Source organism: Sinocyclocheilus rhinocerous, unplaced genomic scaffold, assembly GCF_001515625.1.
Source record: "Sinocyclocheilus rhinocerous isolate Xijiao unplaced genomic scaffold, SAMN03320098_v1.1 scaffold532, whole genome shotgun sequence".
Taxonomy (NCBI): Eukaryota; Metazoa; Chordata; class Actinopteri; order Cypriniformes; family Cyprinidae; genus Sinocyclocheilus; species Sinocyclocheilus rhinocerous.
In genome coordinates this window covers 942,196-957,492 of record NW_015642820.1, presented here as the reverse complement: position 1 = coordinate 957,492, position 15,297 = coordinate 942,196, and the positions used below count along the sequence as shown (strand labels likewise).

The window sequence follows — 15,297 nt, the reverse complement described above, 5'->3', positions numbered from 1 at the left end:
ACTCCTCTCCCACCTGTCTGTCTGTCAGCGGTGAGTGAGCGAACGCGCTGTTGATGAACTCTCTGTGTCAGGGAGAGTGATGGGCAAAAATATATTGCTGAAGAAGTTTAGCGACCTTCATGAATATTCATGGGGAACGTACGATGAATATCATTGAAAAAACTTTTACACTCAAGCAAAGTTTTCCCCGAAGTCCACTTACAATGTTAGTCAAGGTTTCCAAGCACCAAAAACAGTCATTAATTGAGTTTATCATGCTCATTCTTTGACCCTGAGAATTAAACAAGCTGTTTTTGCAACTGTTGTTTTTGCAACTGTATAACCCTATTAAGATGACTTCTGATTGGCTAACCAAGTCTCATCTTTCAAACTATGCCCATTTTTTCAGGAAATTCAAACAATAAATGGTGTTTTGACGCTCTTTGATGTGGCGTGACAGATGGCTGTATAAACTCCTCAGTTCTAACGCCAGCACGGAGTGCCAGTGAGTGCGATCATCCCTTCCTCTTTACAACTTAGTTTTAACGCGAAATAAACATAAATGAACATCTCATGCCTCATGTAATCGCTCAATCAGTGTTTCAACCACAGAAAGACGTCAGTAAAACAGTTTGTGAACAAAATGTCACATAGCATTTCATTTACCTCAGGCAAGTCATCAGTGTCTACAGCTCTTTATTTGCTAGAGAAATGAAGTTTAGTGAAGAGCTGTCAAAATTAGCGCGTCAACAGGCGATTAATTTTTTCAGCCAAATAACCTAATAACGCAGCAGCTGTAATGTCTGTTAATCAAAGAACAAAAGAAAAAAGAGGAAATCAAAAATTAATAAGTAGCTTTAAGGATTCATCTATATTTAATTTAGAATTTAGTGTTTCATAACTTTATTCAATATCTTTATATTTCCTTCTTGCTGAAGAGCACAGCTAAATATGACATTTATTATAATGGGTTTATGTGAAGATTGTTTTAAGTTCACTTAAATTAGTTGCTATTTTTTTTAAGTATAATAAATGTTAAAATTGATAGCTGTCAATTATACTGTAATGTTGAATGGCTATAGTCGAATAAATACAGCGTTGTTTTAACCACTGCACGAGTGGAACTTCATTGGAAACTTCCAGTTTTATATATTGTTACATTTGATAAGAAACAAAGTCTCATCTTTCAAACTATGCCCATTTTTTCAGGAAATTCAAACAATAAATGGTGTTTTGACGCTCTTTGATGTGGCGTGACAGATGGCTGTATAAACTCCTCAGTTCTAACGCCAGCACGGAGTGCCAGTGAGTGCGATCATCCCTTCCTCTTTACAACTTAGTTTTAACGCGAAATAAACATAAATGAACATCTCATGCCTCATGTAATCGCTCAATCAGTGTTTCAACCACAGAAAGACGTCAGTAAAACAGTTTGTGAACAAAATGTCACATAGCATTTCATTTACCTCAGGCAAGTCATCAGTGTCTACAGCTCTTTATTTGCTAGAGAAATGAAGTTTAGTGAAGAGCTGTCAAAATTAGCGCGTCAACAGGCGATTAATTTTTTCAGCCAAATAACCTAATAACGCAGCAGCTGTAATGTCTGTTAATCAAAGAACAAAAGAAAAAAGAGGAAATCAAAAATTAAACACTTCAAGATACATGAGAACCTATATGACATCTGATAGCAATAAAATAAAATTTTAGTTTCTTTGAGACTATTTTCAGCAGACAACTTCAGAAAAGTGCTCACATGAAGCTATGATATGTCGTCAGAAGACTTGTTATATAGCAAGTTGCATCAGGGTACTTTTTTGACATTTCTGGAGTCCTAGTCCTCATACTTTTCTTGTTTCATGTAAGAAAGTCATGCGGGTTTAATATGCGAGGGTGAGCAAATGATGAATTATTCCTCTAAATTAAGCAGGAATTTCACAATGCAGCAGACAGACTAATCCAACACAGATGATACGTTTTTGTAGGACTCGTCTGATAGTATGCTACAATAATCCATCTAAGATGACCACAGCCCAGCGTCCATAAGGACAATCTATCCCATGAGCCCTCGCTTCGAGTCCCAGCGCACCAGAAGCGCAGGCGCACACACATCACAAGAGCAAAATGGGACAACAGAACTAAACTCCTGCACACTGCCTTTCTGGGCCAGACGGCTAAGATTCAATTACCGCCAAGCCAATTGGATGTGTTTCAAGCAAGCGAGAGACAGAAGGGGGAGGGAGAGGAAGAAAAACTACACGCATTTTTTGTAGCTTTAAGGATTCATCTATATTTAATTTAGAATTTAGTGTTTCATAACTTTATTCAATATCTTTATATTTCCTTCTTGCTGAAGAGCACAGCTAAATATGACATTTATTATAATGGGTTTATGTGAAGATTGTTTTAAGTTCACTTAAATTAGTTGCTATTTTTTTTAAGTATAATAAATGTTAAAATTGATAGCTGTCAATTATACTGTAATGTTGAATGGCTATAGTTAATAGTAAAATATTAGGGGGGAAAACTATTTCCAAGAGACATCAGTAGTATATCAGTGATACTGGCCTGCAGTCATAAAAAAAGATGCCATTAAACAAATATTACACATATACAATCTTTATGTTGTTTCTACATTAATTTGAAGATTGAATGTGAAATTATTGCAATATAAAAGTATATTTAAAAACTTTAATGTTAGGTGGGATCAAACAGAAATTATGTTAAAGAAATAATATACAACACCTCAAAGGCTTAAAGGAATAAACTTGTGTCTTCTTTTAGTTCACTCATGACACTTCAAGATACATGAGAACCTATATGACATCTGATAGCAATAAAATAAAATTTTAGTTTCTTTGAGACTATTTTCAGCAGACAACTTCAGAAAAGTGCTCACATGAAGCTATGATATGTCGTCAGAAGACTTGTTATATAGCAAGTTGCATCAGGGTACTTTTTTGACATTTCTGGAGTCCTAGTCCTCATACTTTTCTTGTTTCATGTAAGAAAGTCATGCGGGTTTAATATGCGAGGGTGAGCAAATGATGAATTATTCCTCTAAATTAAGCAGGAATTTCACAATGCAGCAGACAGACTAATCCAACACAGATGATACGTTTTTGTAGGACTCGTCTGATAGTATGCTACAATAATCCATCTAAGATGACCACAGCCCAGCGTCCATAAGGACAATCTATCCCATGAGCCCTCGCTTCGAGTCCCAGCGCACCAGAAGCGCAGGCGCACACACATCACAAGAGCAAAATGGGACAACAGAACTAAACTCCTGCACACTGCCTTTCTGGGCCAGACGGCTAAGATTCAATTACCACCAAGCCAACTGGATGGGTTTCAAGCGAGTGAGAGACAGAAGGGGGAGGGGGAGGGAGAGGAAGAAAAACTACACGCATTACATATTCCACCCTTTATGAGCTTTCCAAATGCCTTTTCAACTGCCATTTCTTCCGAAGGCGATAGAAAGCACTTTAGATCTGAATGCAAAACTTGTGCGTTCGCTAAAACGGGGCTGACGCAAAACAAATGCCAACGTCAGAGCTAAAATAGACTGTGACAAGTGCATTAGCATAAAAAGGGATGGCGTAACATGACATGGTAAATGAATCGCACTGGAAATACAAACAGTGAGACACTCGCTCTTGTTTGGCGACCGGAGATACATCAAGTGCAGTTCCAATCGAAGCATGTTCAAAACAAGATTGAATTTCTACGGCGGGCGGGGGTGGTGTTAGCAGAGCGAGAGAGAGAAAAAACACCAGAGAAAACGAGTGCGAAAAATGGAGAGAAAAGGGAAACAGGTATCATCTTTCTGAAAGGTCAGGCACTCTCTCTTTCCTAACACAAATGTGCTGGCCTTTTCAAAATTTCGTCAGATGCTGCTTAAGTTCGCAGTGGCCGGAACCTGTGGCCAAACCTGCAGGCCAACGGTGAAGAATTTTGGGTAAATACCATCCTCAAATTGCTAATTTAGGGTGGGACCAAAGCTTGAACAATGAGCCGCATTCATGTAACACAAGCAGAAGTAATTTGGGCAAATGCAATTTAATTGTTTTACCAACATATGACCCTCCAATAAACGTACCAGTTCAGCTGTTATTATGAAAGCATCAATATATGCATTTCTTAAAGTCGTGAATTTAACTTATGCGCAAAATTGCAAGTAAGCACTGTTTCCATCCAACGAGTCAAAGAGAACAAAATCGCCACTTCCTGATAAACTGCCACTAAACATCACTAAGAAAATTAGGAGAAGCCACTGAATGTGGTCATTGCTTTCGGAGGTGGATGCCTGCTGTTTGGGAATGCAGTTGTGTAAGACAGTTCTGACTGGGAGGCAATTATACAGAAATACTTTGCTCAGGCATTTCAGAATGACCATAGGGGCTTTTGCACCAGTGGAACCTTTTCATAATTCCTAGAACTATTGGCGGAAGTACCCGCTTTTTGGCGTGTTTTCACCACAGGAACTAGGAACATATTTGGTTCGAGGAACTCCATTTGGGGGAACTAAATTAGCTCCTACTTCAGAGTAGGGTCTAAAACAGTTCTATAGGAACTACCAGTGATGAAAGTGTACGCTGATTGGCCAAATGCATACGAAAAACTGGCTACCTTGCATTTTTAAAAAGCCATGTAAAAATATTTACTTTATGAACATGGAAAACAGCGAAAACGCCATTTAGCGACCTGTTGTCTGCAGCATTTTGTTATTTTCTCAGTCTCAATGATATTTAACACTGCAAGTTATCATAGAAGATTTAGTAAGATTTTCATGCTCTTTCAATTGCGCAAATTGTGCATTTACATAACATATCCGTTATCACGAAACCCACGGCACATAACAAAAACAGCTCCAATCACGGCGTCATCCATTCAGTGGTGCCGCGAACAAAGACGTCACTGTCGGCCGCTTCAGAGTTCCTGCTGCCGGTGCGAATGCAACCAGGAAAACGGCCCGAGGAAGAAAATGGTTCTCTAGGAACCACTAAGCTGGCTAGTTCCTAGAACTGGGTTCCTAGAACTACACAGTGCGAAAGCCCCTTATAACAACATTTCATCATGCATTTATTCGCAAAATGCGTTTCCATCTCCCATTATTCACATTAACTCTTTTTCACGCAATACAAAAACCACCTCAAGCGAGTGTAAAAACTTTTTTGCGAATTAAAGGACTTTTTTTTTCTTTTTTCAAAATTTGGTGTTTTTCATCACTCGTTTCTGATGCAATACTTAAAAATGTGCATAAAAACAGGGTAATGGAAACATAGCTATAGAAACGCTATCATATATTTTATATTTCACTTTCAGGTAAATAGAAACATAATATGTTGTAGTTTCCGTTCAGTTCACAACTATAGAAGTTTACCCAACTATGACGATTTACGCTTCTGAGAACTCTGGAAATTTCCAAATTTCCATCCAAAGAAATTCAACACAGCTAATTCTGGGAAATGAAGTGTTCTTCCATTCTGCTAATTTATTAAATATGTTGATATAAAATAATACACACTTCTGTATAGGTGGCATTTTATACATCCATCCAAAAGGCCTATAAACCTTCAAACTTCAATACTTTTAAGCTAGACTTTTTCAGGCCAAGATTCAAAATTTGTCTTGACAAATTGTACTTTTCTAGGTAAAAATTACAATCATGTGAATGTTGATTCATTTTAATTCTACATTCAAATTCAAATTCTTGAACTGGAATTTTAAAGGCAATCAGTGTAACTTAGTATTATAACTGAACCACTGAACTCAAATACATACAAACCTGATCATGAATGCACCGATCTGCCTTTTACTAATGATTTATACCAATTTCCTCAGCTTTGAATGACGCTTTCATTTTGGCTTGCAAGATAATCCCAACACAGCCAAGCTGCACCTCAAATAAACGTGCGTGTTTGCCCCAAACCACTCCAAATCCTCACCTTTGCGTTCCACATGAACGCTCGCTGCCAGACGTGCTGGCTGAGGCAGTTTTTCCCTAGTCGTCTCAGCTTGGGAATCAATTCAGCAGGGAGGATTTCCTCTCATTACCCCTGCAGGGCTTTGGGAGCACAGTCGTCCTCCGCAAAAACCTGGTCACGGTGGAACCGAGACGGTTAGCGAGGATGAACCTCGGTGGACCCGCTGATGTGTGTGAATGTGGATGAGCATTACATGTTAAAAGTAGAGGGCTATATTTGTGCTCGTGTGGAATAAGGATGCAAAAACCCGCCTCACTGAGGGAATTCAAGCCTGTGCGTCTCTTTCACCAGCAGATGCTGCTGTGCCACAACCAGACAGCAGCGATTCTCCAGACGCCGAGAGCCCGTGTGTGTCCGTCGCCTCCTGTGTGTATCGGCGAGATGTAACGAGCAGCTGGGGAGATGTGGGCTTTCTCAGATTACGCCATTCTATAACTCTGTCGGATGTTGCAAACGAATCAGCAGCAGTTAATAGGAGTAACGACCTTGACGGTGAATTCCAGCGTCCTTCGAGTGTTCCTGCCTAAACGTGTGCCGTCCTATTAGTTTGGCCATAAACCACATGTTTCATGTAAATCTACTCAAGCGCATGTCATGAATAAACGAAAGCTCGTTCAATCATACAGCGGATGCTGCTCTATGAATGACGTATGGGTCAACATTTGTGCCAACGCAGGTATTGCTTTGCAGTTCGTCAAAACTTCTTCGAGTGTTGATGCACAATGTGTGTCGAGGCTGCTGTGTAGGAGGCGTTTGTGTTGTTTGCGAGCACAAGGACACGGCTCAAGGTGTTACTCCATCTGGACTGTTAAGAGTCATGAGAACTCCATTATTCTGTTACACACCAGCATCTCTGTAACTCTTCCTCATACTCTATACTTCAGTACTTTTATTCGGCAAAGATGCATTTCATTAATCAAAAGTGACAGTAGAGAAAATGAAAGAAATAAAGAAAATAAAGAAATGTTTCTTGAGCAGCAAATCAGCATATTAGAATGGTTTCTGAAGGATCATGTGACACTGAAGACTGGAGTAATAATGCTGAAAATTCAGCATTGTATCACAAAATTAAAATACATTTTAAAATAGAAAACTTGTTTTTAAATGTAATAATATTTCACACAAATTTTACATCTTTGATTAAATAAATGCAGCATTTGTGAGCATAAGAGACAAAAACATAAAGGCAGTGTATATCAGTATGAGAAAACCTCAAAATCAACATGTCAGCATTTTTTAGTTTTTTAAATTTTCTCATTGAATTTTCTCATTTATTTAAATAAAATTGCTTGTGAATGCTATTTCATGTTGACTTTAAAGGAACAGTTCACCCTTAACGTTTTCTCGAATCCATATGCCTTTTTTTTTCAGTGGAACCAAAAGAAAAAATATTCCAGAATGTCCAGAGCTCTTTTCTATAATGTGAAAAAAAACCACACCCACAATATAATAAAATATATACATTTTATGAGGCTATACGGGAAATGAAATGTCATTACTCACTGGAAATCTCACTTGCAAAACACATCAACAATTTCAAAGGTTCTAGCATATCTCATCTTTTCTGTTCCATGGAAGAAAGAAACAACATAAGTAAATGACGACAGAAACTTCATTCAGAGGTGTTTCTCTACTATCCTGCAGGTTTTAAAGAAGCCCAGTCTATTAAACAGAATGAATAATACACCAAATACTCTCTTCTCATCTACAGCCTCACAGCAAGAGAAAGAGTGACAGACAGTGAGAGAGAAACAAAGGCTGACACCTCGTTTTCTCCCCTGGAGACAGACATGATCTCTCTTCTCTTCTCACTCTGTGTCTCAGTCACGCACTTCTTTGTCTTTCATTTATTTACTTCTCCTTGGTTTTCTTGTGCTCTCTTCAACATTTCCTTCCTTCTGCATTCCCAACTTCCTCTCCTTTCGTTCTTGTCTTTTGGCTGCGGGCAGAGTGCATTTCCATACATTTCCATTCATAACGAATGGTTAACCGTCCCTCGGGCAGCCAACTTTCTAGCCTCTTTCTTTATAAAGCATCTCTCTCTCTCTCCTCATCGCTCTCTTTATGCAGGTTTGATTCCAGCTGTTGATAAAACAATGCTGGCGCGTCTTGGGAGCAGGTGACGCTGCCAATTACTCTGCAATTACCTGGGTAATTATGCAAACTCAGAGCTCAGAGGAGGGAAGTCTGCGCCGTCTGCGAGCTGTTTGAGGGAATGCGGAGAGCGCGACGCTCTGCCTGCCTGTGTGCCGCCACCAGGACACGGTCCTGCTAAAATGTGCTTAATTAGAGCGGAGAGACACTTTGTTATGTTCAAACTCACAAGTCATCAGCTAACAAACAGATGTTGAACTGGAGGAAGAGGAGGAGGCTGTTACGATCTGCAGTTAAAGCTGGTGACCGTGGTCGAGCTCAGGATGGATGACAAACGACTGCGGGAATTCACCAGAGTGCTTTATTATCTTTGTCTTGAATATATGATATAAGAAAAAAAAAAATCTAAAACTTAAGTCAGCAAATGGAGTATTACAAAATACCTACCATGATGCATGCATTTTTAATTTAAGTCATATATTTTACATTTATATTTGCAATTTATTTATAATTTGTATTTATTTATAGTTATAGTTATTTATACATTTAGATAATTTTCTTTCACATTACAATAACGAGAGTGGCATTTCGAATTATGGTGACGGTGCTAAAAAGGTATTTTTTAAATAAGATAAACTTGGATTGAAATATGACCTGGATATGTTCTTGACAGGTTTGGTGAGATTTAGCACTGTTGCTTTTTTTGATTGTCATTACATTAAGACAAGTTTGATGATAATGAGGATGATGATATATACTATAGCATTTTGATATCATTTTGATGATATAATACTATTTTTTTCCCAGCAGACTTGGTCTTGTGTCATTTCTCGTTCCTAATAATTTTTGGCAGTGTAAGAAGTGAAACAGTGGTCTGGACTATTGGACTTGTTGCTTCAGTTCACTCTGGGCAGAAATTCAAAATAGACTTCTTGGACTCTATATTGGGCTTACAAAAATCAAACAAAAATTATACTACACCAAATCCCATATTCATATAATAGAAGTTATCAATATTTTCTACTATACTGTATATAACGCTTTACACTTTTAGAATGGAGCATCAATATAAATAATTCTACAAAATAATAATAATAAAAAATAATAATAATAAATTAATAAATTGTGATTTATAAGACTAATGTAGACTAATGTGATTTATAATATCACCTATAATATTAAAAGTTATATTCATTTTAATATTAATAATATTGAATACATTATAATAACAAATAACAAATAATAATTATTATAATTATAAATATTATTATTAATCATGTAATATTATTAGTCATTATTTGTAGCAGTATTATGTTAGTTAATATATTATATAATTATTAATAAACAAACAAATAAACAAACTAATGTGATTTATATCACCAATAATATTAAAATCACTCTTTCATTTTAATAATAATAATGATGATGATAATAATAATAATAATAATAATAATAAATTAATTAACATTAAAATACTAAATAATAACAATAATAATAATAATAATAATAATAATATTGTTAATTATTTTTATATCATTTACTTTTTTAAATTAAAACGTTCATATAAATAAAATATCTAAGACAAGAGCAGACACAATGATTTTCTGTTTACTGCATACAAATGCATCTAAACCATATTCTGGGTCCCTAAATGAGCATTCTGGGCTCTAAACTGAGAAGACATAAAAACAGCCTACTGTCATGATGACTGGACACTGACAAATAAAAGAACAGCGGGTGATGAGTCACTGGCCGCCAGTGAATCACTTGTCCGTGCTCATCTCGGGACAATTTTCTCTTCCATATCGTGTCAGAAGACAGTGGGAGTTCAGCTGGGAAAACCTGTTCGCGGATAATCACACGTCTGCTCTACCTGAAGCATCACTGTTACCATAACGACAGAGATTGATGAGAGGTCGCGGGGTGGGCTGCCTGCAGTTGACCTATTGACTCCTGAATCAGAGGACTAGCAGAGCAGCACAACCCAGTGACTCATAGAGAGCGGGACGGGCCAACGGAGTAAGATTCGCCATTCCTTCTAACAGCACAGGTTTGTCATTAGTCCTGCAGTCAATCAGCGGAAAACAAATTTAAGTGGCAAAAACAATCTCTGACAAGCAGACATTGCAGCACAGGGGACAAGGGAGGCTCGCATGCAAATGTGAACGCGTGTTTCTCGTCATGGCTTTTTGGGTGTCATCTTCTGTTGTCTGTGGATTTGAAGGATGCAAATGAATGTGTTTATGCAGGAAGCAGAGGGTGGAGTGGGATAGAGCGAGAACGGGAGAGCGGATACGTTTTGGATTTGCTATAGTATGCATGTATGTGGCTCTGTTCTGGGAGTTTGAATGGCTTTCCAAGATTATATGAAGATAATTCATTAAGAACAGATTGCACATGCTGTCTGTGTTGTTTTAGAGCCTGATTAACTGAAGTATGGAAGCCCGTTTCTGACACTGAATAAAAAAAATTTAATTAAAAAAAAAGACTTTTTTTATATTTCGCAATTCTGACATTTTCCCTAAATTGAGGTAGAAACTCGCATTTCTGACTTTCTTCTCAAAATTGTGAATTTATATCTCACAATTCTGACTTTTTCGCAATTGTGAGTTTACATCTCGCAATTTTGATTTCATTTCTCAGAATTGTGTGATAGAAACTTGCAGGTCTGACTTTTTCTCGCAATTGCGAGTTTACATCTCACAATTTTAATTCATTTCTCAGAATTGTGAGAGAAACTCGCAGTTCTGACTTTTACATCTCACAATTTTAATTAATTTCTCAGAATTGTGAGAGAAACTCGCAGTTCTGACTTTTCCTCGCAACTGTGAATTTATATCTCACAATTTTGACTTTGTTTCTCAGAATTGTGAGATATAAACACGCAGTCGCGGGTTATAAATTCCAAGTCTGAGAAAAAAAATTAAAAATTTTTCTTAGAATTTGCAAGTTTAAATCTCATAGATCTGACTTTTTTTTTTTGCAATTGTGAGTTTACATCTCACAATTTTGACTTCGTTTCTTTGTTTTTCCTTAGAAATTGCGAGTTTATATCTCATAATTCTGACTTTGTAACTCACAATTGCATGTTATAAAGATATGGACACACCATTATGACAAGAAAATTCTGAATTGCAAGTTTATCTTGCAATTCTGACTTTTTGTCAGAATTGCAAATTTATATCATACTATTTATTACATGCAATTACATGTTTATGTCACACAATTCAGAGAAAAAAGTCAGAATTGCGAGATGTAAACTCACAATTGCAAAAAAATAAATCTAAATTTGCTAGATAAGCCACAATTACCTTTTTTTATTGAGTGGTGCAAGCAAGCTTCCATACTAAAGAAATCCAACACACTGGCTCTTTAACATGTCAAAAAAGCTCCTCATGGCAGGTCTGGACACATGCCCAGTTCTAACACTCTTCTCCATCATTTGATTGTTTAGTGAATCCGCCCCCATGTGTTTTCAATGTGTGAAGTCCACAAGTCCTCACAACAGAAGAGAATAAAAAACAAACAGTGGCACGTAAACAAAACCAAAGTAGAAAAACAGAGTGAGAAAATTCTGAAATGAAAGGCGGATATAAAAGCTTTTTCCACTGCACTCCACAGCCAATGTGCAGAAATTAATTGAGTGAAAGAGATCTGCTGTTTAAAGGTGAAATAGGTTACGGTTGGAAGTGAAACAATTGTTTTCTGTTTGCCTGAGGATGTGTATCTTCCACTCGTGTTCTCTCGCTCCGTTTCTCTCTTTTTCTTCCTGACTGCCCTCACATCATGTTTAAGCACATAAAACGGATAATTTTGGTCCTAGATGCTGATTGGACAATACATCACTGTTAAAATACACATCATAATAATTCTGAATTCCATTGCATCCATTGTGGATGAGGGAAATATTGATTATAAATATACATTCATATACATTAATTAAATAAAAAAATGTCATTAAAATGGCCCATCTTACCTAACATTTTACCTAATGTTATTTCACTCAACTGTGAGTCAAGTGTCCTATGTGTCTCACATAGTAGGTGCTATTTGCATAATAGTTTCACTTGTAAGTTAAGATGCTCCCTTAGAAGACAGCAGCCTTTTTAAGCAGTAAGGTAGCTAACTAGGTTTTGGAACAGAGCTTAAAATCACAACACAGAACAACCATGAATGCCTTATTGCTTAATACCTCTTGCTCTCTCTCCGTTTTCTTCATTCTGTCCTTTGGAGACTTTAATTTGCACACTTGCGTGAGCTGCGCATTTCTCCTCTGTGATTTATGCATTGAAAGGCCTCTCCGGATTGAGAACGTAATTCTGTTTTTGTGTTTCACATCAGATGTCTGGCAGAACGAGTCAGTATGGTGTGTGTTTATGAGCGTTTAGTGTGTTTACTCGGACGGGTCTTTTGAGCTCCACGGATCAACCGTACATGTTCGGGAGGGTATTAGCGGCTAAATGCAAGCGTAACCTGCCTGTCATGCCACAAAAAACACAAAGTGAAAAGCCTGAAAAGCGACTCAATTTGCCGCTCTGTAGGAAAGGCTTGTTAGATGCTCTGAATCAAAGAGTCACATGTTTGTCTAGAAGAAAAACTCTATGGGAAACATATGGACATAAAATCAAAAAGTGACATGTGCTGTGAAATAGCAGTTTTTAACTAGTTTTTACATGTTTAAAGGAACATGTGAGTGGTGCTTTCCATGCTAAAGCTGGTTCTTGTGTGCTATGCAGCTGCTAAAGTATTGTGCAATCTAATTCACAAACAAATGACTCTCATGAGCCAGTTCTTTTAATGAATCAAAAACATACAGTGTGACCAGTCTAATGCAAGTCACAAATGACTCTCACTAGCTGGTTCTTTTAATCTTTTAGTTTAAACCAGTTTGTCAAATCCTCAAATCAGTGAATCATTCAAAGTGGTTATTGAACCAAAATCAGACTTCACTTACTGAACTTTAATTTTTTAAATGTCTTTTTTTATAGAAAATTTTGTGGACTTGAGGATATAAAATATTTAACTAAAATATTAAATTATAGAAAGAATATTATATATATATAATATGTATATGTATATATTATATTATATATATATATTTATTTATACAACAGTTCGTTTTGGTTCTCAAATCTGATTGGTTGAGAACCGTGAGATATTGTACTGGTATCACCACAGGAACGCCCTTTCACCGTTTGTATCACTCCTCTTCCAGTATTTGCACACTTGCGTGAGCTGCGCATTTCTCCTCTGTGATTTATGCATTGAAAGGCCTCTCCGGATTGAGAACGTAATTCTGTTTTTGTGTTTCACATCAGATGTCTGGCAGAACGAGTCAGTATGGTGTGTGTTTATGAGCGTTTAGTGTGTTTACTCGGACGGGTCTTTTGAGCTCCACGGATCAACCGTACATGTTCGGGAGGGTATTAGCGGCTAAATGCAAGCGTAACCTGCCTGTCATGCCACAAAAAACACAAAGTGAAAAGCCTGAAAAGCGACTCAATTTGCCGCTCTGTAGGAAAGGCTTGTTAGATGCTCTGAATCAAAGAGTCACATGTTTGTCTAGAAGAAAAACTCTATGGGAAACATATGGACATAAAATCAAAAAGTGACATGTGCTGTGAAATAGCAGTTTTTAACTAGTTTTTACATGTTTAAAGGAACATGTGAGTGGTGCTTTCCATGCTAAAGCTGGTTCTTGTGTGCTATGCAGCTGCTAAAGTATTGTGCAATCTAATTCACAAACAAATGACTCTCATGAGCCAGTTCTTTTAATGAATCAAAAACATACAGTGTGACCAGTCTAATGCAAGTCACAAATGACTCTCACTAGCTGGTTCTTTTAATCTTTTAGTTTAAACCAGTTTGTCAAATCCTCAAATCAGTGAATCATTCAAAGTGGTTATTGAACCAAAATCAGACTTCACTTACTGAACTTTAATTTTTTAAATGTCTTTTTTTATAGAAAATTTTGTGGACTTGAGGATATAAAATATTTAACTAAAATATTAAATTATAGAAAGAATATTATATATATATAATATGTATATGTATATATTATATTATATATATATATTTAATCTGACGGGCAGTCTTTGGTCTCATTAATCTATTATTTGTTCCACAGCAAATAGTTTTGGATGAAGGCAAAATCTCGTCACGTTATATTTTATGTAACTTTAATGCCTTATATTAGAGCATTGCTTTTATGATGGCTGTTGTTGTTTATTATTCAATAAATAATATTTTATATACATAGTAGTATTTATTATTGGGAAACAGTGTGTGTGTTCGTGATGGTGATTTTTGTGACATTGTTCCGCCATTAGATGGCGAAAAGAGACTGTTTTACGAGTCAGCATTTAAGACTTTTATATTGAAAGAGATTAAAACGGAAGTTATTTTTACTTTTAATAACAGCTTGTAAGACGCAGTTAATAAATGCACTGATTAGCGCTGTCATCGGAAATCACCCTTAACAGATGAAAGACAGTAAGAAAAAGATAATGCTTTCCTCAGCGGACATTGAAACTAATGTTTTATTGTGAATATGAGATTGAGCTGAAGAATGAAGATGGCTGTTGTTGTTTATTATTCAATAAATAATATTTTATATACATAGTAGTATTTATTATTGGGAAACAGTGTGTGTGTTCGTGATGGTGATTTTTCTAACATTGTTCCGCCATTAGATGGCGAATCTCTCACAATAGTCTACTCTACATAATACAGTGAGCTTTTAATAAAGTAATACAACAAGTTTTTAATGAAGCAACTCAACGGTCCTTCGTTACTAGTTCTAAAGTGACGTTTTCGAATCAGTAACGGAGGCTTCAGCTCAGCTGTTAAACTGTCAAACTGAGATTTTAATATGTGGCGGAAGGAAATAGTTCCGCACAAAAGGGTTTTTAAAGTCACTCCGTTGCTGTTTTTCTTATATATTTACACTTGTGCTGTCAAACTGTTGTATAAACGCAATATCACTCTCGTACTCGAGCGATACCAGCTCTATTACTCGAGTGAGCTCTGGCCTCATCACAGCCATGCTGATATAGAGCCGGTATCGCTCTCGTACTCGAGTGATATTGCTCATATATATACTACAATACAAAAAAACTAATATAAATATTTTATATATAAATATACATATATGTATAGCTTTAAAGGAAAATAGAAATATGATGTATAAATATATGTAAATACATAAATATTATTTAAAATTAAGTGATGTCTATTT

General features: G+C 36.5%; 1 protein-coding gene across 1 annotated transcript in view; it reads right to left on the bottom strand.

The window, feature by feature from the left end:
• LOC107756644 (calmodulin-binding transcription activator 1-like) overlaps window positions 1–15,297 on the bottom strand; it is a 331,952-nt gene that overhangs the window by 94,383 nt on the left and 222,272 nt on the right. The window lies entirely within an intron of this gene.